General features: G+C 38.4%; 1 protein-coding gene and 1 pseudogene across 12 annotated transcripts in view; both read right to left on the minus strand.

Annotated features, from left to right (window-relative positions):
* The window catches only part of ENOX2 (ecto-NOX disulfide-thiol exchanger 2), a 291,413-nt gene that overhangs the window by 191,829 nt on the left and 84,248 nt on the right, over positions 1 to 15,336 (minus strand). The gene's annotated exons all lie outside the window — the stretch shown is intronic.
* LOC102395072 lies at positions 10,992 to 13,482 on the minus strand (annotated as a pseudogene).

The raw sequence follows: 15,336 nt of genomic DNA on the forward strand, positions 1-15,336 counted from the left end.
AAAAATCCTGCAAGGTTTGGGAGTTCAGCATGAGAAAAAGCACAATCCACTGGAAGCATACCCACAAAGCTACAGTGAAAAAGAAAACTGCTTCCAATCTCTATTTGCCATGGCATAAAGGCTTCCAGGAAACACCATCAAAAGGCTTACACTTGACCTTTACTATGTATTCTTAGCAAAGCCTGTCAAAAGGTATCAATTCATCCCAGAAAAAAAAAAAAGCATAATAGTCTAAGAGCCAGGATAACATAGTATTGGGCTATGGAGGGAGAATAACATTTTATTAATAGGTCTCAGACTTGGTTTATTTTGTCTCCAGCATTTACTGATGAAAGTGTCTTTGAAGGTCAGAAACACTTAATAGATTCCTTCCCTTTCCCCTGTATACTTCTCCTTATTCTCCTCTCCCCAACAACTCTTCAAAATGGTCTTATTAGAAAACCTTGCATTTTAATAGCAGTTGTATTTTGGTTATTATCATATGTTGGATTAAGCTGACAATTCTCCTTTTAACAATACTCAAAGAAAGCTTGAAAAAATTAATGCTACATTGTTTTTCTCCCTGCCAAAGAATATAGTATTGTAATTGTCTCTTGGAGAAGAAGCACTCTAATCGTCTTTAACTTTAAAGTAAATTCATTTCAGGAAGATGCTTTGAGACAAACTATTGACAGAGCAAATCAGGGCTTCTAGGAGATTGTGAAGTGATGGATTGAAGAGAATGCCATAGCCAAATTCAGTTCCGTGAACATTTTCAACTTAAGAGTTTCTCTGCAACAAAATAGCACTGTTAAGTCACGTTCTGTTGTGGAAGATAGGCCTTAAACATTGAGCAGATTCTTAATACCTAATGGTTCTAGGCACCACAGAGGCAACACACATACAACGCAATTATTCAGATTAAACAATAGAAGAAGCTGTTATACCAGGTGAAGTCAGAGTGTGAAAGCACAGTAACTTTCCAAAATGGTGGTTAAAAAGAATCCAGGACTGGAAAAGACTTAAGAAGCCTCTTATTCCAACTGATGTCATTGGAATCTCGGACTGGTCTCAAAAGTCAAAGGTCATTCCAACTTTCACTCCCTCCCTAACTGAATCCATCTCCATCTTCCATTGTTGTCATTTTGTTATTTTTGGAGCCCCTCCTGTTCAAGGCTTGGGGAAATACATCATCTGGAGACAGATTTGGATTGGTACATTTATAGCCTTGGTAAATTAACAAGGTCAGAATTTCCTGGAAATTTGGCACGTTTCTAAGTTGACGGTGGAAAGAAAAAATGGACTAGCAATGACCTAAGGCCCCACATACTTGACCAAGGAGCCTAGCTTCCTGGGCAGATGCAAAGCATGAGCATAAAGCCATAGTGCAGTAAAACAGTTCTATTTAAGGATCCTCCCTTTGGGCTTCTAAAAGGCAACTGTCTTTTTTGATACACATGTGACCCACATCTGGTTTTCTATAAAGTGAATGGTGCCAAAAGCAGTTCCTGTATTCTCTTGTTTTTCACCAGCTACTTCCTGTCTCAACTCAGTCACAAACCTTACAGACTTGCTAGGAGTATCTCCAGAAGAGAGTGAGACTTTAAGACAGTGTCTCATTGCTGGACACATATGAAAATTACCTGGGGAACTTTTTAAACTTACTAATGCCTGTGCCCGACCCCCAGAGTTCTCATTTAATTGTTTAGGGTAGGCCCACCAGGTGATTCTAACGGGTGCAGCCTGGACTGAAGACAACTGCTCCAAAGGAAGCAAATGAGTATACACTACCCAAAGTGTTGGTTTTTTTTTAAAGTTAAAACCAAATAACAGAGAATAAGTTCATTTATTCATTACCTACAATATGAAGGACACTGTATTGGTTGTGTAGTATAAATAGGTTAGACATAAACTTGTCTGGTTTATGATGCTTCTATGGAAAAGATGGAAAAATAAGATTAGAAGGGTTTCTAGCAACCAAAGAAACTCATATCAAAACCTGAAGTCTTGGAAAAAATTCAGGTAAAATATTACCACAGGATTATGTTCTTTTCCTTGGTGTAGGAGATAGCAACTAAAATGCTTCAGAAATATTGTGTCTGTTTTTTTTATTTCCAGAAAAAGATTCCACACTGCTTTGGGGGTTGTTCCCCAATCTCACAACCCTTGGGACCCCAGGCCAGTCATCCATGCCCTCAAGTAGATCATTAATTTACTCCACTACATGTACAATGTCATGAAGGATGTTGGGAAGCACTGTGTCTAAACTACAACTACATTTAATAAAATCAGGCTGCAGTGTGGTTTGCTTATATTACCTGTCACCTCAATGATTCCTCAGTGAATGTTAGGAAGGGTCTGGTAAACTGTAAAAAATGCAAAGGAAGCAGTTAAGTATAGTGGAAGAACAGGGAACAAAGACACAAGCTCTGGTCTCTGCTCTTCCATTAACTTAGTTGGAGAACCTTGGGCAAGTCATTCTTGGTCAAAGTTTCCTCATGTGAAAGATGAGTGTTGTACCATATGATCTCTGAGCTCTGCATTTAAGATACAACAACAATAACAGATGTGTATATGGAGAACATTAATAGACACCTGATATAAAACTGAGTAATGGGGTAGAAAACAAGAGAGGATGGAGACCTCGATGAATGCCTAAGTAAATGATTTAATAGCAGTACAGTTAAGGCACCCTGAAAAAAAACCAAGCATTTCCATCACTGCTCCAAAAAAAAACTCCTTAAGAATTTTGCTAATTATAGACAAGAACTTGTAAGTATAGACAAGTTTTTTTTAATAAGATGTTTAAATACCAATATATTTTCCAAGTAACTGGCTATCAAATAATGTCATTTAGAGCACAAGTATTGTGAAACTCAGAATAAAAGTTTAATGCTGAAATAAAGCATGTCTAACATGTTAGGAATAAATTACTCTAATTGACCAAAGCTTTGCTCACATATGAGACATTTCAAAATGTAACGATGTGCTGACAAAACTACTTGTATCCCTCTGCCAAAGTTATAGGACTGCTATTAAATCCAAAGTATGGTATTTGTATATACATAAGAGCAGACAACAATTACAATCTAGAGATATTTTAAATTTAATCTTTTTTATTTATTAGTATTGTTAAACAGCAATGAGCATTGAGAAAAAAATGAATCAGTGTGCATTATGCAACAATCAGGCAAAATACTCTAATCCCCTGTCATTCTCTTTCCTTGGCCCCTGGGTACTCATTAAAGGTTAATTTATTTAAATCTCTCAAACATTCATTTCAATCTACTTTAATAAACTAATGAATCTTTGGAACTTTGCCTAATCAGCTTATGTTTCCTATTTTAATACATCTATAAAATGTCTTTTTTTAGAGCTCATTCTTAATAGTTATCTTCCCTCTTGGATATAGAATTGTACTTCAGTAACAACCTGATTTGAGCATTTGGTAACACATAACCTCATCCAACACACAGAGAATGCCTGTGGCTTGCCTATTGCTCTTAAACACAGTTATATTTTAGAGGATAGTGAATTGATTTATGTTTAGTAGGGATAATAATCCTCCAAATTGAAATGGTCATTTTGCAGTTTAGTGGGAGTGACAATTATATTGAAGAAAAGCTTCTAACAACTTTGGTGCTTGTCAAATGTCGTGAGGGCCTGTCAGTGAAACAACTCCATTTTGGCCATTGCAAATCAGAGCAGAGCATGGTACATGCCATGTGGATTGGCAAACGTAAGAGAAGTCTTCAAAAGAGTAGTATCATCTAAATGGGGTCAAAATTTGTACCTTATAATCTGTTCAACTGCCATGTTAAGTACGTTTTATTTAATGGTAACTTTAGGGAGTCTTTCATGTAATGACCATTAAGTTGAATGTTCTCAAGGTGGTGGCTGACATTTGGGAACTGCACTCCACCCTGTATACCACAATGCCAGAAACCAAAATCTTGGAGCACTTAGGACATTATTTCTAACACTTTTCTGTAACAATTGACATTATAGAATTTTACAGCTTATCAAGTGCTTATACAACATCCTTATGATGGAAGAGGAGAAAACTGTAGCTCAGGGGAGTTTCAGTGATTTACCCAAAGTTATAACATGACTGTATGGAGGAGTGGGAACCCAGACCCTCTGGCTACAGATCATTCCCCTGTACCATGTTGCCTTAACTGTAGGATCTCTGTTGGGGTTAATGTTTTTACTGTTGCATGGTTCACCACTGATGAAAGAAAAATTGTAAAAGTTACCTCCAAGATGTTTTGGCAGTAAATAAATCAAATTGACTAAAAATTATTATGATAAATGATACAACATAACTGAACTTCATAATATAGTAATTCACTGAAGTGTAACTTCATGTGTAAGAGCTGGAATTCTTAATTTTAAGTTTTGCTTTCATTTTACATACAGATTAGTAAAAATAATGAATGTATTCCCCACCCTTGGTCTAGATTTCAAATGTTTAAATTTCTGGTGAAAGTAGATGCTTGGCTCTAAGTTAAATTGCTAAAGGTTTTCAAGTTGTCACCTTTGCTTTTTAAAACAGTAACTCCAAGGAATTACCTTTCAAAGTCCATTGTTCATTCATTTCTCGTCTGTCCACCCATTCATTTATCCAATCATCCAGCTGACATTTACGGAATGCCTACTTGGAGCCAAGCAACAGGACTGACATGGACCCTACTTGAAGCTCCGAATGCTGCCTTACTTCCTCAGACTAAGAACTCCTTGAAGACAGGAATTCTGTCATTCTGCACAGAATATAGTCAGTTCTATTTGCAGAAAATCACTTAAACACTCTTTTGACAGTGAGATTTCTGACTCCCTGGCCACCCACATGCCCCTCCAGACATATGGGAGTTAGGGGAAGAAATAGCAGAATCTGCTTATCAAGTCTGATCTTTGGATAATGACTCCAGGTCTCCCATCCGAGCTTGCTGCCTCTCTGCCTTGTGGTCAACAAAGTGATTCAGCTCAAAACAGCAATATATCTGTTGCTGCTTCCAAGATATCTTCTAGCAAGCTACACTTTTTTAAATGGTTACTTCTGCCCTTCAGCACAGTGGTGAACTGCATCAGCAAATGTACTGTCTCATCTGACTCCATGAGAAGTAGATGCTTATACACAATAATGTAGATACATTTGAAAAAGCTGCCAAATCAGGAACATGACTGCTGTCACTAAACAGATACTTGATTTTCTTATATTAACATAAGAACTCACATTCAGAGACTGCTATTACCTTTTCAACTCTCCGTCATATCCACCTCAAAGTTACCTTGTGAGGTGACCAGAGAAGGTATGATTGATTATACAGTTAACGTTTGAAAATCTAAACCTAAGAGAGGCTAGGTGATTTATTTCAAGTTTCACAGCAAGCCAGTGACAGAGTTGGGTCTCCCAACTACCACTCCAGGGATCAGGCTGTTTGTGCTCCTTGTCATCAGGAGAGTTGTAATTTTAAGAATTTCTAGGAGTCATGAAAAACCAACCAATTATCTCAGTTTGTACCATTGCCTACTTAATTATTTAAAAATGATTTCCTAGGAATAAGAAGTGAGGGAAACCAGCATGGTAAACAGGCAATTCTGAACAGGAAACTTCCTTCAAGCAGACTGAGCCTTAATTGCAATGCTTCCAAACTGAATGGTAATTAAGCCCAAAAAGGTAGGGTTTAAATAAACAAAAACAATGGTACACATATTTTCTCTGTATTAGAAATCTTTTTAGTTCTGCAAGGATGGAGTAAGTCATGCCGTGATACATCTTTTACTCACAGAAATGAAGATTGTGAGTAGCTGATACCACTCACAAGGCATATTTGTGTTTTCTAGGCTTCCTCTAAAATATAAGAATATTGGCTTCACATATATTTGACATAAAACATTTTCTGTTGGACCATATATAATATTTTAAAGGTCAAGAGTTTATATTTTAAAAAAAAGGAAGGTCTTCCTACTTCTATTATCATTTGTTATTTAATTCTTCAAAATAGATTTCCCCAACACACTGTTTTTAAAATATTTTATTAAGCAATATATATATACACACACATATATATATATACATAACAATATATATTTTATCCAAAGAATAGCAAAGAGAGATAAGAAAGCCTTCCTCAGTGATCAATGCAAAGAAATAGAGGAAAACAACAGAATGGGAAAGACTAGAGATCTCTTCAAGAAAATCAGAGATACCAAGGGAACATTTCATGCAAAGATGGGCACAATAAAGGACAGAAATGGTATGGACCTAACAGAAGCAGAAGATATTAAGAAGAGGTGGCAAGAATACACAGAAGAACTATACAAAAAAAGACCTTCATGACCCAGATAACCATGATGGTGTGATCACTCAGCTAGAGCCAGACATCCTGAAATGAGAAGTCAGGTGGACCTTAGGAAGCAACACTACAAACAAAGCTGGTGGAGGTGATGGAATCCCAGTTGAGCTATTTCAAATCCTAAAAGATGATGCTGTGAAAGTGCTGCACTTAATACATCAACCAATTCAGAAAAGTCAGCAGTGGCCACAGGACTGGAAAAGGTCAGTTGTCATTCCAATCCCAAACAAAGGCAGTGCCACAATTAAAATAAATAAATTTATATTAAAAAATAAAATAAAATTAATTAATTAAAAAAAAAAGAAAGGCAATGCCAAAGAATGTTCAAACTACCACACAGTTGAAGTCATCTCACATGCTGGCAAAGTAATGTCAAAATTCTCCAAGTGAGGCTTCAATAGTACGTGAACTGTGAACATGCAGATGTTCAAGCTGGATTTAGAAAAGGTAGAGGAACCAGAGATCAAATTGCCAACATCTGCTGGAACACTGAGAAAGCAAGAGAGCTCCAGAAAAATATCTATTTCTGCTTTATTGACTACACCAAAGCCTTTGACTGTGTGGATCACAACTAACTGGAAAATTCTTCAAGAGATGGGAATACCAGACCACCGTACCTGCCTCCTGAGAAATCTGTATGCAGGTCAAGAAGCAACAGTTGGAATTGGATATGGAACAACAGACTGGTTCCAAATTGGGAAATGAGTACGTCAAGGCTGTATATTGTCACTCTGCTTATTTAACTTATATGCAGAATACATCATGCGAAATGCCAGGCAGGATGAAGCACAAGCTGGAATCAAGATTTCTGGGAGAAATATCAATAACCTCAGAAATGCAGATGATACCACCGTTATGTCAGAAAGCAAAGATCTAATGAGCCTCTTGATGAAAGTGAAAGAGGAGAGTGAAAAAGCTGGCTTAAAGCTCAACATTCAGAAAATGAAGATCATGGCATCTGGTCCCATCACTTCATGGCAAATAGATGGGAAAACAATGGAAACAGTGAGAGACTTTATTTTCTTGGGCTCCAAAATCACTGCAGATGGTGACTGCAGCCATGAAATTAAAAGACATTTGCTCCTTGAAAAGCTATGACCAACCTAGACAGCATATTAAAAAGCATAGACATTACTTTGCCAATAATGGTCCATCTAGTCAAAGCTATGGTTTTTTCCAGTAGTCAGGTATGGATGTGAGAGTTGGACTATAAAGAAAGTTGAGCACCAAAGAATCGATGCTTTTGAACTGTGGTGTTGGAGAAGACTCTTGAGAGTCCCTTGGACTGCAAGGAGATCCAACCAGTCAATCCTAAAGGAAATCAGTCCTGAATATTCATTAGAAGAACTGATGCTGAAGCGGAAACTCCAATACTTTGGCCATCTGATGCGAAGAACTGACTCATTAGAAAAGACCCTGATGCTGGGAAAGATTAAAGTCAGGATGGGGAACATGTGTATACCTGTGGTGGATTCATGTTGATATATGGCAAAACCAATACAATATTGTAAAGTTAAAAAATAAAATAAATAAATAAAAAAAATAAAGTCAGGAGATGAACATGAGTTTGAGCACACTCTGGGAGTTGGTGATGGACAGGGAAGCCTGGCGTGCTGCAGTCCTTGGGGTTGCAAAGTGTCAGACACAACTGAGTGACTGAACTGAACTGAACTGAACTGATCAAGCAAAATTACATTTTTTCATCTTTCTAATCCTTTTCTTTTTGAAGATTACATAAGACCTCATAACTGTTTTTTTCTAAGTCTCTGACTTCTTTCTCCCTCACCGTAAGTAAACCACAAGCTATATTACACACACACATTTAATAAATGTCACTTTAAAGGCTTTCTGGACCACCACAATGGATAGCCAATTTACCCATGATGAAAACCCTTTGCATTTCAAAAATATGTATTACAATAACATGATTAAATCTCTAATTCATAAATAAGCCAGAAAATGACACATGTGGCTTTATTACCAACCCCAAATTATTAGTCTGAGGTCAAGGAAATGAATTAAATGGAACACAGACCAGACATCCTAGGAAAGGGGATTACAGATAGGAGCTGGGAGGTCAAACAGCTATGTTAGTGTTAATGAATACCAAACTTGCTAGAGGTGATTTGGAACAATGAAAAATGCTGACTACTATTACCACCAAAAAAACCCACGACATATTATTGTAAATGTCACATTAAATTGTTTAATCTACCCCTTCCCAGGACCAACAGACATTTTGCTTGGTATAGTATATTTTTCTAGCCTAATACAGCGATAAAGGGGTCTGAAAAACAGAACTTTCTGAACTTTAAGGGTTGATTTCTTCCCTTATTTTGCCCTCCCCTCCACCAAAGCTATACAATTAGTTCACCTTTTTGCAGGGGCAAGAGGTTGTGAAGAAAAATGAAATTCATATAGACATCAAATGTCTCATTTTGGCCCATGGTTTCTGTCTCCTTCCCCATCAGAATCTTTACCAGAGCATTAACAGCTAGCAAAATTGTCTGATGAAAGTGCAATTTTTCCAATTTTCCAATTTTTAAAATTTTTTCCAATTTTCTTCCCTGCTCACCCTCTAGTAAAAACCAGAACTAAAGAGCAGAATGGAAAATAAAGATGAGCAAGGGTATGGATAACCCACAAACCAGATAATGAGCCCCTGAATAATCAAGATTTGACTTAAACCTCCATTATTTCTTACTTAAACTTATCAGACTATACTTTTCTTTAGCACCTTAACCACAGAATTGCAGTATATCTCTAAATCCTTGTTTGGAGGAATAGGAGTGGGGCATGATGGTCAAAATTTGTTAATGGCCTCTCTTGACACTCCCTCTATTATTTTCCTTTTCTCTGGCAGCCAAAGGTGATGCTAACTTTGATAGGAGTCTTGAACACTATAAAAGATGGTTGGCAACTGGAGTAGTACTTCTCATGCCCGTAAGCAAGGATGAGTTGATTCATTAGAAATCAACATTCCAGGAACCTCTGTATGTTGATATATTGGCTAATTGCCTTTTAGGAATTAAGAATGAGATTTCCCTTTCAATGTGTACACCAAACTTCAGCTGTGGGGGATATGTTTCTTTGCATTTACCTACAATGCTTCTCTTTGACTCTGCTTTATAGTTTTTTTTTTCCCCTTCTTTAACTTCATATTCCTTAATGTGGTGGGGCCTCTGCATGAAAATACTACTCATGCCCTGCCACTAAGTAGTTGATTTCATCTTGGAATTCATATCAATCTATGACAGGCTTCCTGTTAGAGCTACTCTACACAGATCCAGATTCATTTCTCAGCTCCATGTTCTCAAACCTGCTATCTTCCCTGCTACATAAACCATTACTATCTCAATTCCCAGATATCTCACACTTTCTAGTAAAACTGCCTGTTCCACTACAATAATGGTTTCAAGGCACCTTTGGACTTCAAAACTGCTTTTCCATATTCTCAAAAACATGATTTCTACAAATAATATCATCAATAAAGGGAAAACAGTAACCATGTCTTGAAGACATTTAAGCTGAATGTGGTGGAAGGGCAAGAGAAAATAGTCCAGAATTTCTTAAGTTATAAAAAGATAGCTTCCTAGGGAAGATGGCTGAGATGGCATCAGTAACTAAATATTCCTTCTGATCATGCCAACACTATTAGCACCTTTTTCCTACCATGGATGTCTATTTCATGCTCTACTTGCACTCCTTTTTGTTTTATAATGGTTTCCAGGTCATGTTGTATAAGCACAGTTTCTTTCTCCTAAGCAGATGGCATCTTATCTGCTCACCATGCCCCTATCCCCTACACCGGTGTGCACACACACACTCACACACTGTAGTATATCATACCACACTGTGTACTCCATAAACACTCAATACATGCCTGGTGACATGTTTTATAACAGTTCTCTGGATATCTTTCCCTAATAACAACTCATCCTCTTTCTACCACTCCTTGTTCTTACTTCCTTAGAGAAATGGAACTGAGGTAGACATGGTGAATGGAGTTACTTCACTTAGGGAGCAATGCCGATGTCAAAACCCAAAGCAGAGTTCTATTTTGTGATGATAGTTGTTGTTCCTGCTTATAGTTGAAGGGGGAGAGAGGAAAACAAAATTGGAAACATTTATTCTCAAAGCTTTACTGTAAATAAATAAGCAATTTTATCAGAAACAAGCGATCCATAATTGCCATGCCTAAACTGCAATGATATGCTTAGCTGGTAGAGTTCACACAAACATACTGGCATCTGTTTGTGCAATTCCTTTTATTAGAACGAGCAAGGTGGAGTCTTGGGGTGTATCATTTAAATGAAGGGTGCTATGGGGTAGAGTAGATAGAATCAGCAATATTCTTGCTCTAGTATACAAGGTTTGACTCAAATTTAACCTCTGCTCAGGGAAGAGGAAAAATCTATAACCTGTCATGCCAGCAGCCTATTATCACACTTTCTTTCTTCATTCCAACCTTCCTACTGTTACGGAACAGCACCATTAACACTGCCATTGTGTGAATGAGTAGGGAATTGCTAGCTCTGATTTACCAAAAAAGTATCTTCCACTTAACAGATTCAAATAAATTTAACACCATGTACAAACTAAACAAAAGTAATTAACAACACATGAATAAGGAATATATAATTGCATAAATATTTCTTTTTTTTATAAATCTATATAGTTTTATTAAGACAAAAAACTGACAGTGTTGATATGAAGTTTACATTTAAACAAAAGTTTTCACAAAAACCTAACACACGCCTAAAAATTACAATGGCGTTCTAGATGCAGATCAAGACGATGTCAACAACTGATGGATCTCATGACTCAAGACAGCATTTTGGATTTTAGTTAATTCTTAGGATTAAAAAAATTTTTTGTTTTAAAGTGAACCACTGCCCCAGTATGAATATTTATCTTCTCCTGAGACCAGGGCTTTTGAAATCATTCAACTCTTGAACTTGTGCTGTCAGTGACTGAACCCTGCCACCAATGGTTTCAAAGTTCAAAAAACAGAGGCTCCAAGAGTTTTCCGCCCTATGAGCACCGGCCCTTGTCTTTTCCTACTCACTTACCTCCTATACCACTCTCTGCCCTTCCCTAAATACTTCACCAGTGGCTTGGATGGAGAAGCTGATATTTGTAACTTCACAATAGGAAAAGAAAGGGTCTTCTTGTCAGTTTCATGAGTAGCACCTCTAAGACAGAATGATCTGCCTGTGTATACACTCCAATAAGACTTTTCCTCCTCAACCAGTTTCCATCCCCCAAATGGCAGCTTTGGTAGCTTCTTATTCCTTTTTTGGGAACAGCATTAAGCTCAGGCAGGGAATACCTTGGCTTCTAAGTTTCAGGCATTCACAGCTTTTAAACAGTCTCTCACAGTCCTCATTTAGGTTGCCAATGACATTTTTTGAAAGGATACAATATTCTGGACACAGAACCCAATCATCATTAGTTGTTCTTTCCTTTGTTTCACCGTTTCCCCAAATTTTAACAAAAATGATCCTAACCCATCTCCCTTCTTTCCCACCCCACCCCATCCACCCCAAATAATACACCAGTAATAGCCAAAAACTACACACATGCTACGCTGTAAAAATGCAGAGTTAACACTATCGGGAAGAAGGCTGTGTGGGTTGCGGAGATGCTCTTTGAAGATCTACAGTATCTCTTGCTCTCCCACATCCCATTCTATGTTTTGTCCTTCATAGAAGGCCCTTTGCTTTTTTTTTTAAAGCAAAGTTCAGAACGGGTTGCCTTGAAACACTGACCCTCCTTCCCCTCCACCGGGATGGGTGTGCAAACTGTACAGCATGGAACGGCTTTGAAGCCCTTGGGCTGCTGTAGGGCACAGAAACTATACTGGCTCTTCAAAGGACATCATCTCAAGCCACCTTTATGGTGTCAAGACAAGGAGAACTCCTTCTTTCCCCACTTGAAGCCCACAGTCAGATGTGACAGGGGCTGGTATTCAAGAAAGTTACTTCTTATCATCTTTTTTGTCATCATCCTCTGAGGGGTAAGAATGCCACGTCAGCCTTTCCTCATAGAAGGATCTGACAACCTGAGGGCACTTGACATTGGCTTCCTTGGCAGGGACCAGATCAGCCTCATCAGAGTTCTTCCATTTCATTAGGAACATGAGTTCTCCACTGGAGTCCGTAGCTCCAATAATCCGCTCTGGTTCCAAACCCCAGGCAAAGCCTCGTGGCTTTTCTGACTCTTCTTTCTTCTTCTTTGGTTTGCTCTCCTCCCCCTTATCTTCCGAATCAGAATCAGCTTTGCGTTTGCCTCCCTCTGATTTATCTGTCTCGTGTGCTGTTTTCTGTGACTGCAGAAACCCAGCAATGAGGTCAGGGCAATCCAGGTTCTCTTCTGGTTCCCATGTGTTATCCTCATCTGAGAACCCCTTCCACTTTAGGAGATACTCCACTTTGCCCTTTACCACTCGACGGTCTAGAACTTTTTCCACCACATATTATTCTTCCTCTTCTTCTAGCACCTCCTCTACTTTCTTCTTGTTTTGTTTTTTCCCCATAGTGCCCGCCAGCTTTCTGGTATAAAGGATGACGCTGCTCGGGTCTTGCAGTCGTCAACCCTCCCTACATTGGTTCAAGCGCCCAGGCTGTCCCGTCCGTCCTCTCCCCAATTTACTGTGTTTCCTCTCCAGCCTAATCCCCCAGCCGTCCACCCAACCCACGTAGCATTGTCTTGGTCTACTCAGGCCAAAGGGCAATGCGCAAATGCTGCATAAATATTTCTATAAATTCCTGTGGCAATGAAGAGCAATGAGTGGTCTACAGAATGTCAAAACATTAGCAATGCATCATAAGAATTTTTTAAGGAGTTTTCCCAAATCAGCAAGGGGTACCACAATGCAACTTTATCGTTAGTAGAGCTTGAGTTGTGCTTCTAGAATTACCAGTGACTCACTTAGAGACTGAAAAACTCATTGAACTAGAACTCCTGTTCACGATTTTTATTCTGAAATATCCCAATGGGGTTCAAGGACTGAAGAACTTCATTAATTAAAATCCTACACCCGGAGTCCAAGAGAAAAATTACCAGCAGTAAGTAGTGCTTTACAGTTTACAAAGGTGAAAAAAGTGAAAAGTGAAAGTGAAGTCGCTCAGTCATGTCCAACTCTTTGCAACCCCATGGACTGTAGCCTACCAGGCTCCTCCATCCATGGGCTTTTCCAGGCAAGAGTCCTGGAGTGGGTTGCCATTTCCTTATTTCACATCATCCCATATTTAACTTTTATAACTCTAGGGGTTGGAGTAGGTATGTTGTTGTTTAGTCACCTAGTCATGTCTGACACTTAGCAACTCCATGGACTATAGTCCACCAGTCTCCTCTGTCCATGGGATTTCCTAGGCAAGAATACTGGAGTGGGTTGCCATTTACTTCTCCAGGAGAACTTTCTAACCAGGGATTGAATCCCGTCTCCTGCATTGGCAGGCAGATTCTTCACCACTGAACCTCTAGAGAAGCCCTGGAGTAGGTATAGAAGGTATTATTATTACTTTAAAAAATGAGAAAACTGGGGTATAAGGAGATTAATTTGCCCAATGAAGCTTATAAGGGGTTAAACTGGTCTGAAGCCTGCAAATTTAGTATTCTAGCACCTAACACAGTGCCTGACATATGAGTATTAATTAATATTAATTAATATTTGTTAATTGACTGAATGAATGAATATATCACATTACCTCCCTTAACTACATTTACTCATTTGCAAATAGTCCAATAGTAACATTCCAGAGTAGTTGATGAGGCCTTTTATTTTCAAGTAGGAAGCAAAAAGCCACTGTGACAGTAATGAAGAGCAGTACAGCCAATAAATAAATAAATATATTTTTAAAAGCTACTGTGAAGATTAATGCAACCATGTATTTTGATAGCATAAGGTTTGTGAGCTGAAAGAATAAGATAATCTGTGTCCAGCTACTGTGCAGTTTGAAATAGAGTTGGTGAAAACTTTGTGGAATCTTTAAAAAATGATGAACTGATTATCATTATTGTTTTGTGAGGTAGGGACTGAGTGGGAAAAGTAAATTTTGGAAAGGCACTGGAGGTCCCAATATGAAAGCAAACAATGCCTCTTACTTGTTAGACCTTCCATTCTTTCACAGTCAGAGAAAAGAAGTCTTAAAGTTGGCAGGGACTTTGGCAATCACCTGATCTAACACCATTCCCATCTTCCATTTTGCTGAGAACTCTAGGGTAGCTGGAAGCATACTTCATGGCTCTTTAAGGGGAAATCCAGGACTAGACTCCAGTTTCCTTACTGACATAATTCCTCATAGGAGCATTTGGGATTCATACTCTCTCTATGCTGCTGCTGCTGCTAAGTTGCTTCAGTCGTGTCTGACTCTTAGCGACCCCATGGACTGCAGCCCACCAGGCTCCTCCATCCATGGGATTTTCCAGGCAAGAGTACTGGAGTGGGCTGCCATTGCCTTCTCCGTATTCTCTCTATAGATGCCATCTAAAGAGATTTTCTATCATCTACAGCCCTTCCCTAACCGAAGTGATCATTGTATTATCTCTACTTGGGAATGTATGGTTCCCTTAGAGTACAGCTTAGGTGTCAACAGATTGTATTATAGATGAATGCTTCCCTGACCATCCCAGAAGATCAGAGTGGTGTGGTAGAAGAACAAAGGCTCTTGAGTCAAACTATCTAGCATAACAAACCTGCCTTGCCACTTATTGACAATGTAACTTTGGGTAAAATAATTAAAACGTCAGATAATTAAAACAACTCCCTGAATGTCAGTTTCTTTATCTGTAAATGAAGGTATTGTCTACTTCAGAGAACTTTTGAGATAATCAAGTAAAGCATAGTCAACAGAAGATCTGATATACATCAAAACACTCAAGAAAAATGAGTTACCTTTTACTCACTCTTCCTTACTTGCAGTTATCCAAAGGCTCTGAGTTAACACTGGCCTCAGTGAGACTTGGATAACTTTCCTTTCATTCAATTAACAGACAT

This window comes from Bubalus bubalis, chromosome X, assembly GCF_019923935.1.
Source record: "Bubalus bubalis isolate 160015118507 breed Murrah chromosome X, NDDB_SH_1, whole genome shotgun sequence".
Taxonomy (NCBI): domain Eukaryota; kingdom Metazoa; phylum Chordata; class Mammalia; order Artiodactyla; family Bovidae; genus Bubalus; species Bubalus bubalis.